Consider the following 26,249-nt stretch of genomic DNA (forward strand, 5'->3'; position numbering starts at 1 on the left):
TGACATGATTAAAAAATATCAGAGCCCGTCTGACGAGACTTCTTCCTCTTTTGCTTGCGTTTTGTAACTGGAGCTTTGATGCGCCGGTCGCTTCGTGATGTAGATGTCTTTAAACGCCTGCCGGGGGGTCTTTTGCGAACACGCCTCGACAGAACCATGAGGCCTGACCCCTCTTGGGCATTAGGGTCAGTGATTTTACCGACGGCTCTCGTCAACACATCTGACACGATTCCTGTAGCGGCCTTTTTGAGATGCGGTTTAGCCAGAGCAAATCCTTTTTTAACAAAAGGTGATATGAATCGAAACAGTCTTGAAAATATCGATCCAAAGCCACGTCCGTACAAATAAGGAACACCGCTAAAACCTGGTAAACCATGACCGGCCTGAGTGACGTAATAATTGATAAAACGGTTGGGATCGTTTCTCTGCAGGTGATAAATCATGTTTGCAAGACGTACGAGCGTAACTGACTCTCTCACCCTGTTTCACGAGCGTTATATTATTGTATTTCTCTGATGTGCGGGCCTGAAATGAAGCCTCACCGTTGTTTTTCCGTATAAGAAGTGAATCGGCTCATTCTGATCAGATTTTATTTCGATATGAATGCTTTCTATATGATTCGTAGAAACGCTGATGTAATCCACAGGATTAAACACATGAGTGACCGTGTGACCGAAGGTCCCTTCAACTTTCACCGTACGTAATAAAGGCGCAAAGACGTCGCCGACCAACTGCTCGGTCACGACATCCGTGTAGCAGTAAAATTGATATAGACCGCCTGTTAAATCGGGTGGGTGAGGCGCCGATTTGATCGGTTCATCGAGGCCTGAAGTACCTTCAGGCGTCAACCACTCACCCGCGTTGAAACCTAACAGATAGGCCAGAGGCGCTAAAAATCTAAATTATATTTCATCGCCGATCTGATATTTGAGAATGGGGTCGGGAAATCTGTGAATGAGATAGAAATCAGTGTCAATCTTTCTCATAGCAGTCTCACATTCCATTCTAAGTGTTTGGATAGCTTTATAATATCCGGGGGTAATCGGAGCTCTGTTGATTTTCTAAGGTTCTTTCACTCGTCGCCATTCAAGAAACGCACGATCGTTCGGTAAATTAAACCACGAGTGCACGTAAGTGATTTCAGACAGTCCCACTTGCCACCTGCCATTGAGATTGATGTGACGGGCTAGATCGGTTCTGTAACTGGCAATCGTGTTATTTTTAAACACTTCGTCACTGGCATTAGAGGGTAAAGTGATATAAAAACCCTCCTCTTGTCTCAGATCCATTTTTTTTATTGTATCTGTTTTTAAACGTCGTGCATGTCTGAGGCTTTAATCCAACTGGAAAATTTTTGAGGCCAGCCAAGCCATTTAACAAAAACTTGCTTCTGGCCTCTGAAAGTTCTGCGCTTTAAAATTTTTTCAACGTGGAAGGATCGTTCGGTCGATAAGTTTACTTTCTGCAATTCGGGTTCGTAAAATGACCCTTCCATTTTTTCCCCATCAAAATCTTTGAGTTTATAAACCGGCGGTGCTCGATGAAGACACTCGTCCACTGTGAACAGCTCGTGCGTGAAACTCTGCTCATATTTTTTATCAAAAACACCTCTGAGTTTGGAAATTCTCACAACGTCACCCCTGTTAAACTTCATTTTCTTTGCAGGCTTCGGTGCGGTGGTCCCGTAAAGGTTGCGAAACACTTGCCATTGATTTTCTGTGTTAACTTCAAAGGGGGCCATTTTGATAGAAGTGTGGTAGCTATGATTATAACCTTTCACCAAATCTTGAATCACATCTATGTAGCGATGGGTGTTTTTGGCTGTGAAATATCTCTACATTCTACCTTTTAGAGTCCTGTTAAATCTCTCCACAACGCTGCTGGCTGTGGCAAAATGCACAATTTTGTGCTTCTTCATGAGGGCTTCAAATTTCTTATTAAAAAATTCTTTACCGGAATCCGTTTGCAATTTTTTAGGGACACCGCTGTCTTTCAAGACTGAAGCAAAAGCTTCTGTAACATCTTTCCCCGATTTGTTTTTCAGGGCTCGTACATAGGCTTTCTTTGAAAATACATCTATGACGGTTAATAGGTAATTAAAGCCGTCGTTTGATTTTGACAAGGCCTGCATGTCGCATAAGTCAGCTTGAAACTGTTATAGCGGCCCTGAGACAAAAACCTTATTTCTCGGAAAATGAACTCTTGCAGGTTTGTGAAGTGTATAGGCGTCTTGTTCTGAGAGAAAATCGCGAGCCTTATCCGATGAAACTTTCTCCCCAATATCTTGTTGTAAACCGGTTCTAAACCTTTCCACACCACCGTAACTACCCTGATGTTCTGGTGTAAAATAAACCTTTTTCATTACCTCCTCCATCTCTGATGAATGGTTGGCAAAAATGATGCATATTTGTTTTCATTAGTTCTTTTTATTTCATAAATTGTACACACAGCTGAATAAAATCACACAATCTAATCAGAACTAAAATCTAATGACGCTACCGTCAGAAATAAAATCTAATCATACTGTAAAAAACAGCAGTCATCAAATATAATGAATATAATCACAGTCTAATCATACTGTAAAAAACAGCAGTCGTCAAATATAATGAATAAAATCACACAGTCTAATCATACTGTAAAAAACAGCCGTCAAATATAATCTAAACACTAGTCAGAACTAAAAACAGTCGTCAAATATAATGAATAAAATCACACAGTCTAATCATACTGTAAAAAACAACCGTCAAATATAATCTAAACACTAGTCAGAACTAAAAACAGTCGTCAAATATAATGAATAAAATCACACAGTCTAATCATACTGTCGTCAAATATAATCTAAACACTAGTCAGAACTAAAAACTAATCATACTGTCGTCAAATATAATAATAAAGTTGTAGAAGAGACCCTCCGCAGCTCGCTCACTCCATCACCACCCCGGACAGCGCGTCCAGGTCAGCTTTGGACAGGCGATCGTACACCGGAAAAATGTCTTTGTGAATGGGCATCACAGCCCTGAATCCGTGCAGCTGCGTCACAGCCATGGTGAACAGAATCTCAGTGTCCAGAGGCTGGAAGCCGTGCAGACTGAGAAAACTTTGAAGAGCCGGAATCAGTTTAGGTGTTAAAACCCTGCGAATAATGTCCGTAAAGTGAAAATTGTAAAATAATTCATTTTCAGCTACGTAAAGACATTCGTGTTGCCGTTGACTGGGGTGATCGATCTTGCATCCGTGGCAGATGGTTGGTAAGTGAGCTTTGATCGCCATGTTGACCAAGTGAAGAAGACCCATTTTCACACGGTCTACTTTGTCTTCTGAAAACACCCAGTCAGGCAGACGGTGAGGCTCCTCATCGGTGCTCTGGATGTCGAGGGGTTGCACATCCTCCTCCTCATGACCTGGCGGCGGCTCAGGGTTTGATGTCACCAAAGGTGGATCAGCCCCGTCGACCCAGGGCCTGAATGGTACGTTCTCCGGAACCTCCATGATGGTGGGGAGTCGTGGTAGGTTATCCTCTGGAAAACACGGTGGTGCCGATGCGGGCCTTGGACTGCCGTTGTATCTCGGCGGTGGTGGTGATGGTAGCGATCTGGACCTCGGACTGGTGTTGTATCTCGGTGGTGATGAATCCGTTAGTACCCAGCTCGGTGGTGGGCTCCAAAGGTCTTTAAGGGTCGTCTGATTGTAGAACCCCGTCATGCTGATGCCTTAGATCGTCTGGATGAAATGGTTTCTAACTGTAAGCTCTTTATAACTAGTGCTGGGTGGGGGGCGTGGTATGATGCGACCTCCTCCTCCTCCTAAGGCAGGTCTTAGAACTCCAGCTTTTTTCGCACTGTCAGAATGTCGTTCCAACAGCGGCTGGTACGAAAAAGTGAAGTAATACGATCCTCCACTTCATTTATTTTTTCACAACAGGCTTCGAAAGGTACAACCTGTAGAAGGCGGTAAATTCCGCATACAGAATGCACATTTTCCAGCACAAAAAAGAGCTCAAATCCTCTCACACGGACCGAGGCCTTGAACATCCACTCTCCATCCGCATCCTCTTCCCCCTCCCATGAAGCGCTGAATGCTGTCACAGCGTTCTGGATTTCATCCAACGTTGGAAGAGCTTGCGGCCCGCTGCGATTGACAGGCGGACGAGGTCTCTCATCATCATCTCTGTGCACCTTGCGTGGAACAGCCAGCCTGAGCACAGCCCAGTCGTTGTAGGAGAGAACCGTGGGTGAGTTTGATAAATACGATTTAAGAGGTTCGCCCTCAGCCACATCTTGGATTAAACACAGTTCCTTAGTGTCGTAGCTGAACCGGTACCCAAAACTACCGGAATAGCCGTAAGGTTCCAACTGCCATATTTGCTCCAAGATCTCTTTACCGCCGAAAGGAGGAACCTGCACTCTGCAGATGTAAAATGTAGATTTGCGGGGAGCACCAATCCCAGCTGGCATCTGATGGATCGTGATGGATTTTTCACAAAGCATGGTTTTTGACAGCGGCGTATCCACGCTCTCTTCTTTCACTTTTTGAGTTGAAGTTGAAGCATCGGATGTAGACACCTCTTCCTCGTGGCTTGGTGCTTCATGCATCTCCTCGTGGTTCATCATTTTTTCTTAGAGCTCGGCTTTTCAGCATTCGGACACGATCTGAGCTTTTAAAGAGTTATCCACTATAGGATTACACTCAGAAGGGAGGGGGCTGTGAGAACCACTGGGGTAACACAATAAGAAACTTCACGCGCCATTACACACATTAGCCTATGACGTGGGGGATCATGGACATCTGGACGCTCAACAATACGCCATTGATGATGCGGCGTGGGGGGTCTAGGCCATCTGGACGATCAACAATACACATGTCCATTTGATTAATGATAGGGAAGGGGGGGCAAGGATTGAACAATACACCTGTCCATTTGATTAATGATAGGAAAGGGGGGCAAGGTCAAGGGTCAAAATGAACAATAGGACTGAAAGGTCAAAAAGGTCAAAGAACAATAGACCTGTCAAAATGTTTGACGAAAGGTATCTTATTATGTCTCTCTCTCCACCTCTGCCTCATTCATCTGGTATCTGCATCTTGGGTCCTAAAACATCCTCCTACACCAACTCATGACATATGCATGCAAAGCCCCATTTTTAGTCTTTTCAGCACTTTTGGAATTTTAATGATATCTTGAACGGTTCAGGAATTATGGTAATGAGAAGTGCGCATGTCCAATCCCGTCTGCGGCCACTGGTTGGTAATAAGAATATTGTGGCATTAACAGAGGGGTGTCGGCGGTCAGGGCTAGGGGGCCCCCCAACACAAGGGGGCCCCAGGCGGCCGCCTACCTATGCCTAATGGCAAGGCCGGATTAACCATACGGGCAACTGGGCAATTGCCCAGGGCCCACGATCTCTAAAGGGCCCAGGGCAGCAAGGGCACGAGCAAAATACTGTAGGCCTATCTGTAATCTCCCGCTTTATATTAAACTAGGGTGACCGTACGTCCGGTTTTCCCCGGACATGTCCACTTTTCACTCTCTGTCCGGGCGTCCGGACTGGGGGTTCTTGTATTGATGAAAATGTCCGGCTTTTCATCCAGGAGCAGGGATCGAATTATGGGGGAGTTAGATATCCTACGCATCCAGGGGAGCCGGAAAAAAGTTTTCTACTGATATTACATCATTTATGGACTCTTCTGAGCAGAGAGCGGCACAGCGCGTTTGTCTCCAGACAAACCTGGTCCTCAGTGAAAGATTAATCAACCTTCCATGGTAAAACAAAAATTTGAGTGTGTGTGTGTGTGTTCCGCCACATCTGGTGCATTTAATAAAAAATATCCTCCAAAGATTCAAGGACGGTGGTGGTAGTGCGATGGTTTGAGGCTACCAAGGAGAATTGAAAATAGGAAGCCATTAGAATAAAAAGCAAAACATTACTACTTGGGCAGTCAATTGACATTTTTTTCTCACAATTAATCGCATGAATTTGATTGTGAATTGGTGATTAATCACAATTAAATTATAAATGCACAATAGCATGGTATTTTTCATGTTTTATTGCTTTTTTAATGCAACGCTAAATAAAGGTTTTAACATTATAGGCTATTGCTTTCAAAGTGGGTTTCAGTGATTCTTGAGGTAGAAACTTTACCAACTTCACATTTGACACCACTCTGTAGCCCTCTGCTGACCAGAAACCAGTTTTGTGGTTTGGGTAGGCACTAGTTAATGTCATAATCTGCTCCTGCCTCCCTCCGTCTGTGACTCTCCCCTGCCTCCTGATTAGTTTTTATTTGTCTCACCTGCCCCTTGTTAACCTGCCCATGTGTTCCTGATTTTCCCCTGTGAATTTATACCTCCCTTCTTGTATCAGTCATTGTCGGATCATTGTTGTTTGTCGTGTTGTTCCTGCCGTATCCTGTCATTAAACCCATTTTTACTTAGCTTTCCTGCCTCCTGGTCAGCTCCACCACACATGGTCCACCAACTCCTACAGCTCAACGTGCTCAGGAGTTAAAGGTTAAAGGTTTCTACTTGGTTTACATCTGTTAGCTGTTTATTGTACCGATATATATAAAGGCTAGTAGTTTATGGAGCTAGGATTGGGACAATATTCAGCGTAACTTGTACCAAGTTTTGAAACTTCTAACATGTTTCATCACACATAACTTTGGATTTGTAACTTGTAACTTTAGTTTTCTAACTTGTAATTCTCAATTTGTACTTGTATTTCTTTTGTATCAGGAAATTTTCATTTTGTGCATGTATTTATTTTGTAAAATCAAACTATTATTTTGTACATTTACTACTCATTTTGTAACATCAAACATTCATTCAGAAACATGAAACTTTCGTTTTGTAACTAGCAGACTTTCAAATTGAAAAAAATCAAGGTACAAGTTTGAAATCAAAACTCTCAAAACACACATTTCATTCTACAGGTACAAACCTCAAATCCACAGTGTTACAAATCATTTTGTCTCAATTCTAGCTTCGGTGGGAGGAATTTGGGCGGAGCCAATGAGAGCATGAGTCTTAGCTACCAATCACGTTTCTCTTTAGTGTTGTTTTAATCTATAAGAATAAAAAGTATCAATAAAATAAATACACCTCATTTATACAACTGTATGACAATCCAGAACAATGATAACTAATGTCCAGAACGTTCTACAGAAAATCTTCCACTGTAGTTTGTCTTCTCTCTCCACCTTCCCAAAGTGCCCTGCTGTGGTAACTTGGATCAAAGATGTGAGCGAAAACTGAGGCATAAATTGATAGGCTATTTTTTTATCCCCATTTTAGCTTCACATTTTAGTATAATCAGATTATTACTTTAAACCAGGACCAAAACAAGAGCCAAAATCTTCGAGTTAATGGTCTTTCCAACTCGCAAACATTAAACATGAAAAACTATTTAGTTAATTTTTAAACTAATACTTACTAAATATGCTAATTGGTAAAATTCTGAATATAAAAAAGTCAATAATCAATAGTCAACAGGAGAGAAAAATTCATCATTCTAGAAATGAAAGTGAGGTCTCAAAAATTCCTTCGAGGACCATAAATGGCCCCAGGGCCGCACTTTGGATATTCCTGCCTTAAACCTTTATAGGACTGGAGGCCATATTTGACCATTTCTGAACAAGATTTAACAAAAACAGATTTAAAAATAAGAACAAAAATGGAATTATAAGAAAAGTATGTAAAACCTGCTTAATTTAACAAAGGTTTCACTTATGTTTGACTTCAGTGATTTTAAAAGGGTATAAATAAACGCATTACTATTTTTAAATGATTTTATATTAAATGTTTGCTCTTATTGCCCCAAATGAACAATGTATAAAAAGATCACTACTTTTTCCTTTATGTGGAAATGAAAGGGTGAAACTCAGACCCACTTGGATGATGCACCAGGACTCCAGCTCATAAGAAGTGTGGCTAGTCTGTACTGAAATCTGACTAGGGTGCTGTGGTCCGACCTTAAAACAGGCTGTTCATACTGGAAAACCCTCCATCTTAGTGAAAATGTGTCCATGAATTGGTGAAATGACACACCTTGGGCTCATTAGTGCGAGTTGCTGCCACACTTTCCCCTGCTTGGCTGAGATGTGCTGCTCTACTCGGCTGAGCTCCTCGAAGGGTCACTGTAATAGAAGCCGGTGCTTTCTGCCCTCCTAACAACACAGAAACAGAAACGCTCAACAAGCTAAAACAAGCTGGTCCTCAAAATGCAAGGAAGCAAGTGGGATAATCCCACCTCAGGTATGCTGGGATGGATGTGATGGGGTCTCTTCATGGACTGTTATTGTGGCAGATGGAGATAAAAGCAGCATGTGAACATGAATGCTCAGTGGTCAAGGAAAGGCAAAGCAAAAGGAAAACAAAGGGCTCTCTCTCTCTCTCTCACACACACACACACACACACACAGATGGAAAGAAAAAACAGTAACACAAAGAAACAGCAAAAATGAGTTTGACTTCAGTCTTTATTGTAACAGCAGGACCAAGTTTGGAAATGTGTCACTGGTGATATTCTTCCTACACAACATTTATGTTTAGGGAGATTTTCACCACACGATTCAAATATTTACAACAGGTTACAGGATGAAGAGGCTAAACAAAATTTAAAAAGCAACTCGGACAATGAAAGCAGGTTTATAAAATCGTCACATTCGCTCATTTTGACACCAGACTGAAGCTGAAATTTTTCCTGAATTCAAAGATTTCAAACCGATAGATTAACTTGGGAAATGTGTCAAACTAAGATGAGATTTTAAAACTGAGGTTTTCAGTCTTTGTTTACGTTCTGATCTGCCTTCAGATGACAAACAGGTGCACATTCCACATCAGTTTCTCCCTAATCCTCTCTGACCTACAGGAGTCCTCAACTATTGATTCCAAAACAAAAGTAGGAATGGGGAGTCAACGTGGCCATCGTGATTTGGCAGTTCGACACATCATCAAATCAAATCAACTTTATTTATATAGCACTTTTCATACAAAAAAAATGCAACTCAAAGTGCTTTACAGATTAAAATGGCCCCATAGATCCCACATTCCCATCCCAGGCCCCCTCCCCAAGTATAAAACAATTAAAAATTACAGTTCCCCTCCCGCACCCAACTTCCAAAAGTGGACATACAATCACCCGCACACTCGTCCATGCACACACACACACGCACACACACACACTCGTGAACACCAGAGTAAACAATAGGCTGAGTTCAGATGGGTCAGGTAATGAACGACACATCATCAGCGGAGCCATCTGCCCTGGCAGCAACAGTTCCACGGCAGCAGCCAAGACACCGGCCCATGACGCCCAGTGGCGTAGGGCAGAAACCCTCACCAGTGCCCGGGCACTACCCGGGGAGCGCCCCGGCCGCCGCCGCCCCTGACCACCGGCCCCAAGGCAGAGGGCTCCGCAGAGGAAACACTGGAGGATTTAAGATATATAACATATTAAATAATAAAAGCTAATAATGATAAAAAGTAACTGATAAAAAGTGATTATAAAGATAGTAAAAGAAAACATAATCATGTAAAAACACTAAGATGTAGATAAAATGATAAAAATAATAAAAGAGATAAATATGTATTTGTAGATAAATAGTGATCAGTTAAAAGCTAAGCTAAAAAGGTGGGTCTTGAGCCTATTCTTAAAAGCCTGGATGTTCCCTTCGGACCTGAGGTCCTCCGGCAGCCCGTTCCAAAGGCGAGGGCCGTAATACTTGAAGGACGCCTCGCCGTGGGTGTGAGTCTTAACTTTAGGGATAACTAGGAGACGGCTGCCAGAGGAGTGCAGAGACCGCGAGGGTTTATATAGTAAAAGCAGTTCTGAAAGATAAGAAGGCCCAAGACCATTAAGACACTTAAAAACCATTAAAAGAACCTTAAAATCGATCCTGAAACATACGGGGAGCCAGTGCAGTGATTTTAAAACCGGAGTGATGTGCTCCCGCTTCCTGGTCTTCATCAGGACACGTGCTGCTGAGTTTTGTAAGAGTTGTAAACCTGAGATGCTCTTTTTGGGAAGACCAGAAAGCAGGGCATTGCAGTAATCAATTATACTGGTTATAAAAGCATGCACTAGCGTCTCCGCATTGGCCCGAGAGAGAATGGGTCGGACTCTGGCGATATTCTTAAGATGGTAAAAACCTATTTTTGTGATGTTTTTAATGTGGGGGATAAAAGTCAGCTCAGAGTCGAAAATAACGCCCAGATTCTTCACTTGTAGAGATGGATAAAAAGACATTGACTGTAGTTTAGGTAAAAGTTTCTCTCTCTGGGCCTCAGGACCGATGACTAAAACTTCAGTTTGGCTCACATCACTAATCATACCAGCGTTGGGACGCTTGCTACTTATAGTAGCAGGGGGACGCGTACGTCACCGTCACTGGCCAATCAGGATTGGCGTATTGAGATAAGTGCTTCTGAGGAATCCGCGGAGGGGCGTATCCCATAGTGAGACATCGAAACGAATGTTAAGAAAGAGAACTCAAATTAGTAGTCCTCACCAGCAGCAAAACTATGATTTTTTTAAAATAAAACTATTTTATGGTAATTTTTTTCATTTGTATTTCTCAAAATAGGTCAAGAATGGCAAGTTGGTACATATCTGAACATAAAAATGAGGAGCAGGAGAGCTGGAGCCCTGAAATAAGTATAAATATTTTAATGGTGCAAATAACAAAAACTACCATTTCAACTCATTATGTGTCTTCATCAGAGTTTCTCTGAGAGCTTTGAAACTCCAAGGAGCTGAAACATTTTTTTTTTTGTTATTTGCACCATTAATACAGGTCCTTCTCAAAAAATTTGCATGTTGTGATAAAGTTCATTACTGTCTGTGATGTACTGATAAACATTAGACTTTCATATATATTAGATTCATTACACACAACTGAAGTAGTTCAAGCCTTTTATTGTTTCTAATATTGATGGTTCTGGCATACAACTCATGAAAACCCAAAATTCTTATATCAAAAAATTAGCATATCATGAAAAGGTTCTCTAAATGAGCTATTAACCCAATCATCTGAATCCACTAATTAACTCTTAAACACCTGCAAATGATTCCTGAGGCTTTTAAAAACTCCCAGCCTGGTTCATTACTCAAAACCGCAATCATGGGTAAGACTGCCGACCTAACTGCTGTCCAGAAGGCCATCATTGACACCCTCAAGTAAGAGGGTAAGACACAGAAAGAAATTTCTGAACAAATAGGCTGTTCCCAGAGTGCTGTATCAAGGCAACTCAGTGGGAAGTCTGTGGGAAGGAAAAAGTGTGGCAGAAAACGCTGCACAACAAGAAGAGGTGACCGGACCCTGAGGAGGATTGTGGAGGAGGACTGATTCCAGACCTTGGGGGACCTGCGGAAGCAGTGGACTGAGTCTGGAGTAGAAACATCCAGAGCCACCGTGTGCAGGAAATGGGCTACAGGTGCCGCATTCCCCAGGTCAAGCCACTTTTCAACCAGAAACAGTGGCAGAAGCGCCTGACCTGGACTACAGAGAAGCAGCACTGGACTGTTGCTCAGTGGTCCAAAGTACTTTTTCGGATGAAAGCAAATTTTGTATGTCATTCGGAAATCAAGGTGCCAGAGTCTGGAGAAAGACGGGGCAGAGGAAAATGCCAAAATGCCTGAAGTCCAGTGTCAAGGACCCACAGTCAGTGATGGTCTGGGGTGCCATGTCGGCTGCTGGTGTTGGTCCACTGTGTTTTATCAAGGGCAGGGTCAATGCAGCTAGCTATCCTGCTCACAGTGCCAAAACCACTGGTAAATGGTTTACTGACCATGGTATTACTGTGCTCAATTGGCCTGCCAACTCTCCTGACCTGAACCCCTTAGAATCTGTGGGATATTGTGAAGAGAAAGTTGAGACGCAAGACCCAACACTCTGGATGAGCTTAAGACAGCTATTGAAGCATCCTGGGCGTCCATTACACCTCAGCAGCGCCACAGGCTGATTGCCGTTTCTGCAAAAAGATTCCTGACCAAGTATTGAGTGCATAACTGAACATAATGATTTGAAGGTTGACTTTTTTTGTATTAAAAACACTTTTATTGGTCGGATGAAACATGCTAATTTTTTTAGATAGGAATTTGGGGTTTTCATGAGTTGTATGCCAAAATCATCAATATTAGAAACAATAAAAAGCTTGAACTACTTCAGTTGTGTGTAATGAATATAATATATATGAAAGTCTAATGTTTATCAGTACATTACAGAAAATAATGAACTTTATCACAATATGCTAATTTTTTGAGAAGGACCTTTATATTTATACTCATTTGAGTACTCCAGCTCCTGCTTCTCATTCCGAACGTCCTCCAGCTGTAGAGCACCAACCTGGGTAGATGACGCTCACAGTTTTATCTTCTGAACATAAAAATGTTTGTGTCAACTTAAAAGTCAAGGAACGACAAATTTAATCATTCTAGAAATGCAATAGGAGCCGTACTTTGCGCATGCCTGCACTATTTTACTTACAAATTTCCAGTATTTTAGGAAAAACAAACTACAAATATGTAGATGAAACTCTTTTAATTTGGATAGAAATACAGTGTGTGCAGTGTGGTTGGCACTAAACGCCCTGTGATTTACTATTGTGAGATTGTTCAGCAAAACAATGTTGATTTTATATTTCCTCATTAGGTTGACACAGTGATAGCTTGCTCTTGTTGTATTGTTGTGTGTGTCCCTTTTTTGTTTGTTTTACTCTTTCTGCAGGTCTAGAAGCAGAGTCTTGTTCATCATTGATTGTTTATTTTTGCAGAGACACAGACAGACCTGCACGGTATGTGCATGTCTCCATTTCACTGGGACATTTCAAGACCCAACAAGTACAAGAAGTGGGGTATGTACTGGAAAATGGCCCAGAGGTGTCACTGTGCTGGACTGCTGGTTGTAACTCAGTAGAAAACGACACTGTCAAGACATGGCCAAAGAACCAGCATTTGCTGTGGATTATTTTTGGTGTGGGATAGACTTGTTGTGAAATCGACAAATAAGTCTGAAAAAGGATCCACAGCAGCAAATAGTAAAGCAAAGAACAACTGGCGCAAAAGCACCATCATCCCATACGTGGCAGGAGTCTTACTAGTTCCTTAAACGGACAACTTTGTATGGAAACTTGAGGCTGAGAGGACCCTCCCAGAAATGTCCCAGAACATGCCTAGCGGAAACCATAGACTGTACATACTGGACAAACGGATTCCATAGACTCCAATAACACGTTTTTTGTCCATAATGGGAGGTGGCCACCACCGCCATTTTGACCGTGTCACAGGTTCCGTCCAGCCCAGACAATTCCATAAAAGGGAAGAGAGGAGGCGCTGAGGGTGGGGCTGTAAGGCTGGGATCGAGTGACGAACTAGCTACGAGCTAACCTGAAGCTAACCCTGGCTAACCCAAAGCTAAAGCGGAGGTGGGAGCAGAGCTAACGGATGTAGCTACCTAGCTTCAATTCAACCGGAGCTAACTGGAACACCCAACGACCTGACCCTCACATGGAGTTTAGGTGGAGGTTTTCTGCGCCTGTTCGTGAGAAGTACCTGTATTAAAAAAGTTTTAAATCGGTAAGTTTATAATTTATTTCCGTAATGAAAACATTTTGCTTTGAGCAAGTTTTCAGTAGTTTTTTTTCGGTGCTATCACTCCTGAGTCGCACCAGCCATTAAATGTATCATGAAGAGAAAATATATTTAAGTCGTATTTTGGGGGGACATTTTATTATCTTTCTTACAAAATCTGATACCAAGCGTTTCACATTGCAACACAAGCACCGGTAACCATAACAGAATGAACAGCCAGCAGAGGAGAGGATGGCGGTGTTTCAAACCCTCCCGGCCAGCGTGGAGAGCTCATTCCTGGGCTGGAGCCGGCCCTCAGCACCCCGCCACAGGCTCTAACAGATGCTGGCGGTGTTTCATATATTTCCAAAACGTAATACTTGTTTGTATCTTGTACAGCCAACTAGCCTTTCTTCTGGACTCAGTACAATTTACCAAAAGTAAAGAGACATTATACAGATGAAGTAAGCACAAGATAACTTACTGGAAGACACGGAATTATCATCAGAACCAGAACAAGAGAGCCTGATAACAGTCATGTGAAAATAACAGTTAAAAAGTTTGTATGTATAATAGAAATAAAAATATATTAGAATTAGTGTAACTCACTGTGAACCAAACAATAAATCAGCCATAGCCGATTAGCAAATATGACATGAGGTCTGGGAGTTTTTAAGTTTCATTCTTTTATTACATTTTTTTCTTAGATCTGTTAAAAGGTCACCATGGCAGCCTGTGTGTCTCCAACATCAGCTACACAACGCAGCGTGTAAGTTCATGTCTTGACCACTTCATGTATGGTTTTGTACTTTAAACAATTATGACAAACCTGTTATTTTTTCTCCATAGCCATTTGGATCATTGGTGACAGCTACGTGAGGCGTGGTGCCCAGAGAGCTGCAGAGACCGTCGGACACAACCTTGGCCTACCTGATGTAACGTGAGGAAATATGGGTTTTCTATCACAAAGGTGGTGCTGGACGCAGCTAGGTCAAAGCTGGGTCATTGAGAACTTTCACCCACAGATTAAGACCTGAACGCCAGCGAGTCTGGGAGGAAACCATAACATCAGCCACCTGCAGTCTACCAGAAGATGTGTTTACAAGAGTTGTACCCAGACCAAGTCAAAACATAAAGTTTAAACTTCTTTTTCTTGATTTTAATGTTAAAGTAACCATTATCATTTTGCTCATTATAAATGTGTTTAATCAAATGAATGACTATTATGCTTTTGGGTAATTATAATGGATTAATGAATCCATTCTTAAATAGTGTTGAGTGTTTGGTACTGACCTTCACACACACCCACACACATCTTCCCACAGTAAACTCCAGACACATTTGATGACGCACACGTTTGCTTTGAGAAGAGAAAGGTTTTTGGTAAGTTTCAGTCTTAACATGCAGTTCGTGTTGGACAACGAGAGTGTGGACCTGAAAACCAAAGGGGGGGCAGAGCCGGCTGGCTCGTTTCTCCCCCCTTTCATGCTGTTCCTGCCAAGCCAGGCAGAATAGCTGAATCGCAACTTCTAACGCAGACTCATTACCGAGTCTTTTGATTTCTGAGTGAACTTAACTTAATAAAGCGCGTCGACAAAACGCTTTACCATCAACGTGCACCGAGGGCAACTCTGGACCGGTTCCGTTCGACACCTACGTCTCCTGTCAGCCGCCGGTGTCATCTGGATGAACCACAACATCCTCCACGGCCCGGATCCGAAAGAGGGTCCACAAGAGTTCGGTGAGACAGCACGGTGTTTAGCGTTTTGATGCATCTTTTACAACTAAACCTAAGTTTATTCAAACCGTCACTTTTCACTCATACACCTGTTTCTTCCTGAAGCAAAATCAGATGCACACACGCATCCATCTCACCTCATATCACTCTCACAACTCACAACATTCTCAATCTTCATAAATTCACCAGAAGGTCTATTTGAGCAAGAACAGCATATCAACTGTTAAAGATTGTCCCACAAAGTTGCCAATGTGATTGTTGCTTCCTGTTTGTCAATTTTCAAAATCATTAGTTTAATTTGAAGAATTAAAACTTTTAATCGTCAAACTGGTTTCCTTATTGAACTGAAACACAGACACTCAGATATTATCGGCAGTTTATGGATGAAAACAACCTTTGAGTCTTCTTAACAATATAAAATTTGGTTATTGATTTATTAAAAATTAATATTCTGAATTAATACGTAGCATGGTTCCTCTTTCATAAAAGAGCATAAAACCACAACGCTACATTAATGGCGAGCGTATCCAGTCTTCTATATCTGCGATATGTCTGATTCCTAACATCTAAAAGCTACAAACAACGCTTTTCTCTGTGTTTCACTTTGATGTCTTATTTTGAAAAACACCGGAAATTATTCCGCTGAAGTCACACTTCCGGGAGACGTCCTGGTGGAAACTTGACGGCGGAAGAAGAAGTCCGATCTCAAATTGACCGCAAATTACAGACAATACTTTGATTTATCCCATCTTCGCCTTCGGAGCGAACGTGTGAGTTGTGCTTTTGACTAAATTCTGTCCATTTTGACGCGCCGCCGCGTCTCTAATCTCTTCAGGTCGGAAAGCTACAGTTCCACTCTGAAACTTGCTGGGTGAGCTACCGTGAGCAGCTTATCCTCAGTTCCTAAAATTAAAACAATTCTCTGAACCTCCGTACAGAAACTAAATTCTCGGACACCCTTCGTCTCAGTGTGTTGACACTGTGGGCGAGCTATTGTGGAAATGATTTCCATTGCATAGGCGACTGATCACAGCCGAATCTAAACGGAATGCTCGGTGGCACCTACCGTAGCTTAATTGCTAGGTAAACGCTGTAAGGCGAAGCATGGCCGTCACGCGTTACTGCATTCAGATTGCGTACGCTTTAAAAGTCCGTTTTTACAAGCGGAGCGAGATGCCTGCTTGTTAATCGGGAAAATTTAAGTCTGGTCGCTACAGACAAAGGACGCTAGACCTAGCCGGAGAGCTAAGCTAGCGCGCCACAGTTAGACAAAAAGGGAACGCGTCCCGTTAAATTGTCAATCCATTTCTGACACAGTCAGTCTGTGTCCTCACAAAACCCGCATTGGCGGTGATTCTTGTAATTCACTACGGTGTGTAGAATCTACATTTTGCTACGTTTGTCCGTCTGATAACAACACGACAGCGTAGGGTTTATTATTTATTTTTGATTTTTGTTTTGGACCGGTAAGGGTCGGCTTTCACAGCCTCCGTTGCTCGGTTCCATGCCTTTTTCTTCCATCTTGTGAAGTTGTGTGTATTCATTTCTCTATCAACAATTCCTTGTTTTACCCTGTGTCATAAAGTTAAGTACGCTACGGACAGTCCTTGTTTGTGAGAGACAAATTAAAGAATCTGCCCGGAGTTTTACGTCGACTCAGAAGGTAAAAACGCGAGTTGCTCTGAACTTAATGGGAGATGGACGAGACACGACAAAATCTTTCCTGCACTGTTACACCTGATGTAAGGTTCTCTGACGTTCTGCTTCCAGAACATGCCAAGACGCAGGAGACTGTTCACCGGCTGGGCAACGCTGGTCCCTCCGCCCGCCCGAACGGGCCCGTTTTAGGCGGGTGCCGCCGGTCGGGCGCAGTGGGGACTAGTGGCAGCGGTTCGGTGCCAGCTGCACTGTGTCGGAGGTGGTTCTGGTCTGCAATTCATGACGTGAATTCATGCAACATGCTGTTTACAGTCATAACACTTTTTCTTTACTTTTATTTCTTCCAGGGGGTCAAAAGCCCACCATCAATATCAAGGTTTGAAATAAACAACACTTTCTCTGCTGCTTTTAAGCTGAATAAATCTCTTGAACCTATGGTTAACCTCTCTGACAAACAGGTTGTGCTTAACCCTTTGGTTCCTGATGCTTCTTCTCTGTCATCCGTGTTAGAGGCTGACCATCCCTCCAACATGGGTGTGAAATCTTCAGGCTGTGACCCACCGCTTCAGTCAGAGGTCTGTTTTACTCGTCAGTCCGCCTCATGCACAAACCAGCTTCTTTATCGGGGCGTGATGGAAACGTCAGCCGCCGTGAAACACTTGTGGTCTCCGGACAGAGCTACCATGCCATTTAAGGGGTTTGTGCCCGGACATCTTGACCTTTATGTGAATGACCTTGTCACTTTTCAGTTTGTGACCTCTGCTAATAAGGTGGCCAGTTCCTTTCTCCTTTCACAGGGGTGTGACTTAGTCTCTGGCCTCTGTGTTCTATTTCCTGTGATTTCTCTTTCAGGTGACCACGACGGCGCAGTAAAACCTGCGGTTTCCAGCAGTCAAGTGGTCAGCGGCGAAATTGAAAGTGGCTCGGTGGTTGCTGCGCACACCTCTCTCCCAGGGTCGGGAAGGCCACCCGGCCCGGGAGGTGTAGGTGCGTGCAGTAATGCTCTGCTCGGGGCCCCTCCTGACAAAAGGGGGGTGCCGAGTGGCACCGAGTTTTCCGTTGCGGACTTCAACCGGTTCGGGGGAACGCCTCCTCCGAGCGGGCGGGTCATTGCAGAAATCGACGCTGACCTTCCATCACTTCAGCTGACGACATTGACCTCCGACCCGGAGTTAGGTGCTGCACCTTCTACGGGGCGGAGTTCTAGTCAGTCTGTAACTACTCTGGTTAAACCGGGTTTTTCTGATTCTGTGTGGGAACCTCCATCATTCTTGGGAATAAAGTATTCTTGGCTTCAGTTTTCAGGACAGACCATGTTCCTAAAGCTAGCGACATGTCTGTATCTGGTTCTAAACATGGCTAGGTTTGCTTTGACACCCGTGACACAACCATCCTTGGATCACTCCTTTTCAGAACCTCCAAGTCCAACACCTCCAGGTCTTTGGACATCTGAACACCTGCTCTTTCAGCACGATTCAGGTGACAATGTGCATCTTCTTGGTAATAGGGCTTTTAAGAGCTTAAGAACTGTTCTTTGTTATGCTTCTCCTGTCTCACAGACATGGCTTAAGTTTGAGCAACAAAAGGGGGGTGGGGAGCCTCCTCCTGCTTTGCGAGCATCATTTTCGCATTTCCAGTTCACTACCATTTCTGATCACAACAAAGTCGCCTCCGTAAAGCTGCAACCCAACTTTGAGCAGGTAAAATCAGGTTCTGATCTAACAGCTAAACCATCAGCTTCACTCGAGTTCCGGACGGGACCCTCAGGTAAATTCAAACAAGTTTCCCTGTGGGTTCGTAACACAAGATACAAACAGTTTGATAACCAAATCGCTTATGAGCCTGCTCCCACAGATACGTCCAAACTCGTGTCTCTGTGGGTCCGCAATACCAGATTCAAAACGCTTACTGAACAACTCTATTCTGACCAACACTATTCTGACCAACTTCTTTTCCACTAACTGGTGGACCGTTACAAATTCTCTCATTTGTGGGATGGATTTTTAACAAATGTGATATCCTTTGAGTTTTTTTTTTCAGGTTACCTGCCTCCAGCCAGGGTCCTGTTACTAACTCACATTTTTAGGGATTACTAACCTACTGATTTACATTTTTAGAACTGATTTACATCTCTATCTTTTTATTAGTGCTTTGTGTAGCATGATTATATTTGATTACAAATTTTATTTTATTTTGTTACTATTTCCCTTAAAGGGCCACAAGCCAATTTGCCCTTCATCTTCATGATTATTTCTTTTATATATATGCCTTTAATTAGTGCAGCCTGCTGAGTTTCACATATCAGTTAGGATTTGCTTTCTTTTATTTGTGTTTTCTCTGCATCACGTTTTTACATGACATGTAGAACAGGGTGCGGAACATTTCTTCTTTAGATAATTCACAAAAGGCATCCACATTTTCCCAGAGGCACCCATAGATAGGTTTTGATTGATTTCTTTGATTTGCATCAAATGCTATATATCGTGTGGGCTGTCTCACTTTGTCTCCTTCTCCGAGCTCGTATGGACTACATCCCATCAGAGGGGTCGTCTTCACCATCCTTCGGCTGGTTTCCTGTCGCATGGGGCTTCGGTCGTGGTTCGAGATGGGTCGAGGTCTGCGCTGGACTTCGCCTGGACTACGCCTGAGGAATACATCACCTGCCCAGCTCCGTGTGGCACACGAGCTGCTTATCCTTTGCATACCTTTGCATTATTGCTGATGAAATTAACTGCTATTGAAATAGCTCTGCTTTCAAGATTCCCTAAGTGGATTACTTTACAATGATTGCAACAGTTTTGGCCTTAATCATCTGATCAGGATAGACTCCCTTATACACGAGACCTGTGGTGCCGCTTCATCGTTCCTGCCTTCATCTGGGATGTCTACCTTCACGAGTACATCACGTTATTGAGGTTGTGACGTCAGGTGGCCTCTGTTGACCACCATGTCGTCACAAAAGGGGGGACTGTAACGTGAGGAAATATGGGTTTTCTATCACAAAGGTGGTGCTGGACGCAGCTAGGTCAAAGCTGGGTCATTGAGAACTTTCACCCACAGATTAAGACCTGAACGCCAGCGAGTCTGGGAGGAAACCATAACATCAGCCACCTGCAGTCTACCAGAAGATGTGTTTACAAGAGTTGTACCCAGACCAAGTCAAAACATAAAGTTTAAACTTCTTTTTCTTGATTTTAATGTTAAAGTAACCATTATCATTTTGCTCATTATAAATGTGTTTAATCAAATGAATGACTATTATGCTTTTGGGTAATTATAATGGATTAATGAATCCATTCTTAAATAGTGTTGAGTGTTTGGTACTGACCTTCACACACACCCACACACATCTTCCCACAGTAAACTCCAGACACATTTGATGACGCACACGTTTGCTTTGAGAAGAGAAAGGTTTTTGGTAAGTTTCAGTCTTAACATGCAGTTCGTGTTGGACAACGAGAGAGTGTGGACCTGAAAACCAAAGGGGGGGGCAGAGCCGGCTGGCTCGTTTCTCCCCCCTTTCACGCTGTTCCTGACAAGCAGGGCAGAATAGCTGAATCGCAACTTCTAACGCAGACTCATTACCGAGTCTTTTGATTTCTGAGTGAACTTAACTTAATAAAGCGCGTCGACAAAACGCTTTACCATCAACGTGCACCGAGGGCAACTCTGGACCGGTTCCGTTCGACACCTACGTCTCCTGTCAGCCGCCGGTGTCATCTGGATGAACCACAACATCCTCCACGGCCCGGATCCGAAAGAGGGTCCACAAGAGTTCGGTGAGACAGCACGGTGTTTAGCGTTTTGATGCATCTTTTACAACTAAACCTAAGTTTATTCAAACCGTCACTTTTCACTCAGACACCTGTTTCTTCCTGAAGCAAAATCAGATGCACACACGCATCCATCTCACCTCATATCACTCTCACAACTCACAACATTCTCAATCTTCATAAATTCACCAGAAGGTCTATTTGAGCAAGAACAGCATATCAACTGTTAAAGATTGTCCCACAAAGTTGCCAATGTGATTGTTGTTTCCTGTTTGTCAATTTTCAAAATCATTAGTTTAATTTGAAGAATTAAAACTTTTAATCGTCAAACTGGTTTCCTTATTGAACTGAAACACAGACACTCAGATATTATCGGCAGTTTATGGATGAAAACAACCTTTGAGTCTTCTTAACAATATAAAATTTGGTTATTGATTTATTAAAAATTAATATTCCGAATTAATACGTAGCATGGTTCCTCTTTCATAAAAGAGCATAAAACCACAACGCTACACTGACGTCTGTGTCTCCTGGTTTGGTTGGGGCGGACCATCGACATACATACATGTGCTGACACTTTGCGCCCTGTTTTATAAAATGTAGTGTTAAAAATAAATGTTTTTGCTCAATTACTGGAATTTCTTTGGTTAAGACAAAAGTGAGGAATAATCATTTACAAGTTATTTGTACAACAGGCCCATTTTAAATCCCAACAGTTTCTTAGCAGACAATAGAAATGTGTTCTTTACTAACTTTACTTGGTTTGAAAATCTTACTAAAATACACTTGAGTGCCATATTGCAAAACCCAATCATACTTGTTATGTAAACATTAGCTTTGTAGATATTTTTTACAGATATATATTTGTGTGCAACAAAAACCAAACTTAAATAATTTGTCATTCTTTATTGAAAAACAACAAAATACAGGTATACAGAAGTGTGGGAAAATGATAATGTGAAAGTATTGCACTATAAATGAAGTGAGATGAGATGAAGGTGAGATGAAGGTGGACGCCAGCAGGCTGGACGCCGGACGAGGAAACCTGGAGACGGATCGCTCAGACAGGAAGGGAAGAGCTTCCTCTTACCTTGATGGAATTAAAGTTAGCCGTCGTCTGAACGCCCAACCGTACGGTCTGAGGTCAAAGGTCGCAGGAAACACACACCAGTTAGCAGTCATACAGATGCATAAAGATAACTGTAGCCATGGCAACCAGCTGACATGTCCCCACTTTCACCAGCACCTGGTGCCTGCCGGGTCACCTGAATTCCTGTGTGATGTCAGCACGGTCGGCCGTGACTGCGGCCATCAGAGGTGACCTCTGATCAGCTGAATGAACTCACCTTCCAGGGTGACGCCGTGTTAGAGTCGGCTTCATCCTGTAAACAAACAAACAAACAAACAAATGAGTGGTAACAAAAACACCACGTCTGGTTCTGGTGGAGGCGGAGGACAACATGCACCTTTCCAGGAGCATAACCCAGATGTTCTTGTTGCTACAAACAGAGACGAGCAGAGTTAAACCAGGAAGTGAGAGGGACCAGCTGCTGCAGACAGGTGACGCTCACCTGAGCCTGAACCATAGGAGCCTCCTCAGCCATCAGACCTTCTGACTCCAGTTCAGATGCCACCTTGTTGATGTCCCTCAGGCGGGACTCGTTGGCCTTCAGGTCCTGCAGGACAAAAGTACCTGCTGATTACCTTGTTGCTGTCGGGTTAACAGGTCTGGTGTTAGAACGTGGTGGATAAGAATGTTCTGACGGGCCGAGGGTTCTGAACTCACCCTGCAGGACTGGGCCTGCTCCTTCAGGGCCTGGATGCTGCTGCCGTAAGCTGACAGGTCCGACATCAGGGCCTCGTGCTTCTTCAGGAGAGCCTGTGGAGCAGAACATCAGAACCTTCAGCTCGTCTGACACAAGTGGAGCTTTCTCGCAGCGATGGTCCAATCGGATCCGCCACCGTAAAACAAACCCTGCTCAGTTCACCGCAGACGCAGTTCTGCGGGTGTTTAGTGGAAAAGCGTGAGCCTTCTGCCGGCTGCCACGTGTCATGGCTGCTCTGCAGCGGGAACACACATCACAGCTTGGAAACCGTTTGAAATGAGAGCGCCAGGAACACGTTTGTCATCACTTCCTGTGCGAGGCCAGCACTTCTACCCCTAACCCATGAGACGCTCAAACAAGCAACGACGTCTGGTAGACAACCGAAGGAAATGACAAATACAGAAACACTAATTATGAAGGACTGGAAAGAGAGCAAAGAAAAGCGATTGGAGTTTCTCAGGAAGGGACTTCCATACCTCGGCCAAGTCCTCGTCTTTCCCTTAGTCTGGACTTCCAACGATGGGCTCCTTCTCCCTCATCCAGGACTCGGCCTCATTAGCATCCGCAAAGTACTGCTGGGCCTGCAGAGAGTCCTCCAGGTCTTGCCTCCTCTGGGACGCCTTGGCCTTCAGCGTGTCCCAACGTCCATGAAGCTCCCACAGTTTAGTCTTCACTTCCTCACCAGCGAAGTGACCTGGACCCAAAAAAAGTGAGCCAGAACCTGCAGACACCTCAGAAACATGTCAGGACCAGACCTGCTCTACCTTCTTCCACCATGGTCTCTCCTTTCTGGGTGACAGCCTTGATGCGAGGTTCATGACCTGTGATCTCAGCCTGCAGAGCCTGGTGCTTCTTCAGCAGGTTCTGGACACCAATCAGGTCCTTCCCTGAGGACACATGAGTTCAGCATTATGCAGTAGACAGACCAGTTTAACCCAGGGGTTTCTTTCTTCTACAATCTGCTCTTTAACTGTATTATTTCCTGCTATTTCAGCTGTTAACTTTATTTTTTCTCTAAGTGTTTTTCTCCCCAGAAGAAGCTACAACGATGTTCTGCTGAGCTGTGGTGGCCTCATGGAGGGGGCCATCGGCTAGCACACTGCTGCTAACCACTTAAACATTCTCCCTCTCCTGATAATAACATTTTACTTTCTTTGATGTTGGATGTACTACTGCTAGTTTACCCGTTAAATTATAGATTCACTAGGATAAATACAATAAAGTTTATCTCTCGCCAAATAGAATATTTACTAAGAAATCACAATGTAATGTGTGTGTGTGTGTGTGTATGTGTGTGTGTGTGTGAAAGCCATGTGTAGTGTTTATTTATAAAGCATATGTTGTTGGATTTTATCCAGAATCGAGACTTTGAAAATATATAGTTTAATTACAGTTTGATTTATTTGACATCTGTATAATGTTTATTATTTTGTTTTTTCCCCCTAAAAACCTAACGTTTGAGTTTAACATGAATATCAGTCATTCATCCCAATACATGAAGTTACACATTTTAAATTTTAATAGGGGAAGACTGCAGGAGGGAGCGGTAAAATACAGGGGGTCCCCTGCAAAAACTAACTTTACGAGTCTGATGAAACTTGCTGGTGTTCCCGCTGCTTCTTCGGTAAACAGCGCCAACAAAAACAAAGAAACTTGGGATCTTGTCGGCGTGGTGGTGGGATTTAAGGGAAACGCTGTATGCCCTATAGACTTCTCAACGAGCTGCAGTATTTCTCCGGTCAGCCCGCAGCAGCGAGGCGCCGCATCGGTCAGCCTGCCCGGCCTGACCGCTGGGGATTACCGGATGAAAGAATGGAGTACAGGTGTCCCTCCAAGCGGCGCGCTCAGTCATATTTCAACCCATTTTTATCTTAAATGCACTGGGTTTTACCCATCGAAATATGCCCTATTAATTATTTTACCGTATTTTACATTTAAATTTCATGGTGAAACAGTACATGCTACATGTTAAACTGATAATTAGCTAGCTACTTTGGTAAACTCAGCTAGTTTAAAGGCGCGGCAGTGACATAAAATACAAATATAGATTTTAACTTACCGAAAAAAATGAAGTGGAGACTCCTTGGATGCTCTATTAGTGCAATTAATACCACTGCAAGTCATTTTGTCCAACAATTGCACCAATAATATCCAAAACAGAATTCACAAGCACAGAGACTCAAAATCCCGACACAGTTTCCAGGAGGGACCGAGGCTGTACTGAGGCCTTTCCACGGAGCTAGCTCTGTGGTCACGTGGGTCTGAGGCGGCGGTCACGTGTGTCGGCTGCTCATTAATTATACAGAATTTTAGGCTTTCAATACACTTAAACAGAAGAGTGAGAAAAAAATTCACCCCCCTCAGAGTTGTCATGAGTATAAACTAGATAATTTAGACAAAAAACATGTTCTGGTACCAGGCTGTAAACATGTTTATTTCTGCTGTGAAATCGGCATTTTTAACATGGGGAGTCAATGAGGATTTGCTCGCTTCTGGCACCAGCCCCCAGCGGATGAGGGTGGAACTGCAATTTTTCTTACTTCCGGGATGGGACCATTTTTAGAGCGGCATTGTGGGGGCTTGGCAGAAACGCAGCTTTTGTGAATAAAATGTACAAGAAGTAAGCCTCCAATGTGCGGTACCTGGGTGCTGCCTGTGCTCGTCGCTGAGGAAGGCATGTTAGAAGCTTTGGTAATGATCTCCTGAAGACTGAAACTTAGGCCTTGCAGAAGACTGCTGGCGGAAGGCGCTGCAGAGGGAGGAGAAAAGACCAAACCAAGATGTTAGTGAAGTCTAAATCTGTGTGAAATCAATCCCAACATGTACTTTTACAAAAATATTCAAATACTTCAAAGACCAAAATTATGATTATTATGATTTGGGTTGATAAAAGCAGCAAATGGTGCAATAGGTGATCAATGATGATGTTGTCCTCACACACACACACACACTCAGATTTTCATCCAGAGTCCAGAACCTAAATCTTGCTCAACAAAGCTGGCGGAGCAGCTTCATGTTTGAGCCACTGAGCTCAGATTATTTGCACAGTTTAGTACAAATGAGTGTACAAAGCAGGACAAGACAGAGATACCTTGGGCAGTAGCTGGAGCTTGCACCTGGACTGGTGTGGAGGACACCGATACCATGCAAGGCTGCACGCTGCTGAATGAGCTGGAGCCTGGGGACAGGGCACCAGACACCTCTGAGAGACTACCAGACCTGTAGTGACACACATACCAACCAGTCTACTCAGGAGCCACCCCAGAAGGTCCTGCTTGGCTATTTGGCTAACATGCAGCGCCCAAACTCCGAGTCCAACCACTCATCAATCCCTCTGCACCACACACATTTCTGTCCAACAGTGTGTGGACGGGGGTATAGTATGCACTGGGATATGAGCACACTTCACTCAACGTGCCTGTGCGTAGCAGAGCAGGCGAGCTTACCGCTGTCCTGTCAGGAGTCCAGAAAGCTCCTTGGCACCAGGAACAGTCTGTCCCACTGCCACCGATAACGGCTTGCCAGAAACACCCACTGCATCAAAGAACAGAACAACAGCACAGCTCAGTTATTTTAGCCTCCAGGTTAATAAAAATATATCCAAGTATTTTTAATGAAGATGCAGTCTCTCCTGTCACGAAAACACAATCAGATACTCACGCATTCTAAAACAGCACATTTTTCTGCC

The 26,249-nt window shown here is 43.5% G+C and overlaps 1 protein-coding gene and 1 pseudogene across 2 annotated transcripts in view; one reads left to right on the plus strand and one right to left on the minus strand.

Annotated features, from left to right (window-relative positions):
• Positions 1-26,249, plus strand: part of LOC139063606 (oocyte zinc finger protein XlCOF6-like) — a 158,028-nt gene that overhangs the window by 56,626 nt on the left and 75,153 nt on the right. The window lies entirely within an intron of this gene.
• LOC139063596 (KAT8 regulatory NSL complex subunit 3-like) overlaps positions 387-26,249 on the minus strand; it is a 41,037-nt pseudogene continuing 15,174 nt past the window's right edge. The window contains exons 17-21 of the transcript XR_011516985.1: positions 26,008-26,095; positions 25,653-25,780; positions 25,204-25,310; positions 8,247-8,288; positions 387-8,163 (exon numbers count right to left, since the gene is read on the minus strand). The product of XR_011516985.1 is annotated as a KAT8 regulatory NSL complex subunit 3-like (transcript). The remainder of the gene's footprint in view (positions 8,164-8,246; positions 8,289-25,203; positions 25,311-25,652; positions 25,781-26,007; positions 26,096-26,249) is intronic.

The sequence above is a fragment of the Nothobranchius furzeri genome, chromosome 17, assembly GCF_043380555.1.
Source record: "Nothobranchius furzeri strain GRZ-AD chromosome 17, NfurGRZ-RIMD1, whole genome shotgun sequence".
NCBI lineage: Eukaryota > Metazoa > Chordata > Actinopteri > Cyprinodontiformes > Nothobranchiidae > Nothobranchius > Nothobranchius furzeri.